Raw genomic sequence first — 1,944 nt, forward strand, 5'->3', positions numbered from 1 at the left:
GTTCAGGAACCGGGACTAAAGGCCCTTACGAACCGGGACTGTAGGCCCTTTTTCTACCAGTGCCCCTCCGGCACACTCGCCGCCAACCTTGAGGCCACCACCTTGCTAGAACCTTCGCCGAAGACCAGGCTGCACCACCGTAGGCAACCCATGTCCTTCCCCGCACCCGCCAGTCACCTACATCACCCGCTAGAGCCCCGCCATTCATCGCAGGACCTCATGGGACTCCATCAAGCTGCTGCAGGCTCACTCTAGCCACCGGGTATATCTCCATCCTCCTCAATCCCAGCCGGACCTTGTCGAACCCTCATCGAAGACCAGGCTGCACCATCATCGGCTGCCCACGTCCTTCCCCATACCCACCGGTCACATGTGACGGGCCCGTGGGACTAGGGCTACCCAGGCCCATCTGCCTGCGGTGCAGTGCACGGCGCATATCTTGGGCCCAGCGGATGCCCCCCCCCACCTAGCTTCTCGAGCAAGATTCTTGGTGAGGCCCTCGCCTTGCGAGGCCCACGAGAGGAAGAACTACAGGACATTGGAGGTGTCACTAGAAGCCTCGCGAGGCGGTCTCCCGAGGCCCCTCGCGGAGGCGAGCGAGGAACGAGCCTCTGGGACTGGGGGTACCTAGACTTGTCTGCCTACAGCCCAGTGCACGATGCATATCTTGGGCCTAGCGGATGCCCCCCCCCCCAGTTAGCTTCTCGAGCAAGATTCCTCATAAGGTCCTCGCCCTGCGAGGCCCACAACATCAGGCAGTCCTAGGACATTGGAGGCTTCACCAGAAGCCTCGCGAGGCGGTCTCCCATGAGGCTGACTCCCGAGGCCCCTCACGGAGGCGAGCGAGGCACAAGCTGCCACCCAGTCTGGGGCCCTGAATCTTCACGTGGGTGATGCGAGCGGCGACGAGCAATGCCAGAGGATGTGCCAGCATGCGCGGATGTGGAGGCTTTTCTCTTTCATGCTAAGGGAGCAAGGCCAGCCACTAGTTCCCAAAGCAATCCCAAAGGTTTCCTATTCGGTGGAAGAGGACAAAGACGACTTGCGCCAGGACGGAGTTCATCACCGAGCCCACCGACGCGTCATGGACGGCGGCTTTGCAGGCGAAGACTATTTTTGTCAGGATAGACTGTGCTCCTGTCCTGCTTCCAATTGCCATTGTGTGGCAACCCTTCCCGCCAGTGTTTTTGGGGGAAGAGGACCGAGGCTACTATCACTACTAGGGAAAAGGCTAGCAGCAGCGCGGGTTTTAGGCCTATCAGCAGCGTGGGTGCCCGCGCTACCAATAAGGCACTATAGCTAACTCTTAGTAGTAGCGCTGCTTGTACTCGCGCTACCACTATTGACTATAGCAGCATCGCTTTTCAGGAACGCGCTGCTATTATTTAGCTGTAGCGATTTCCCGGTCCAGCGCTACTGTTATATTTTCCCCATTTCCCCATTCCGGCTTCGATAAACTGCAATTTCCAGATACTAGGTACTACTAGATATCAATTTCATAAAGCATTATAGGTACTAGGTAGTACTGCCTCGGTTCAAAATTACTCGTCGTGGTTTTAGTTCAAATTTGAACTCAAACCACGACGAGTAATTTCGAACCGAGGGAGTACTAGATAACAATTTCATATATACTCAACATGCATCCTCAAGCAATACAAGGTGACATCGACGACAATCATCATATTTAGTTCTAGATGATATCGACGACGATCATCATATGTAGTTCTACATGATATCGACGACGATCATCATATGTAGTTCTAGATGATATAGCCACACACACATATGTAGTTCGAGATGATATCGACGACGATCATCATCCTCAAGCCTACACTACTAGGAAAAGGCCTACTAATGGCGCACCGGTTTTGCCTACTAATGGCGCATCACCGGTGCGCCATTAGTAGCACGCCACTAGTAATTTTTACTAATGGCGCACCAGTG

This window comes from Triticum dicoccoides, chromosome 4A, assembly GCF_002162155.2.
Source record: "Triticum dicoccoides isolate Atlit2015 ecotype Zavitan chromosome 4A, WEW_v2.0, whole genome shotgun sequence".
NCBI classification, from domain to species: domain Eukaryota; kingdom Viridiplantae; phylum Streptophyta; class Magnoliopsida; order Poales; family Poaceae; genus Triticum; species Triticum dicoccoides.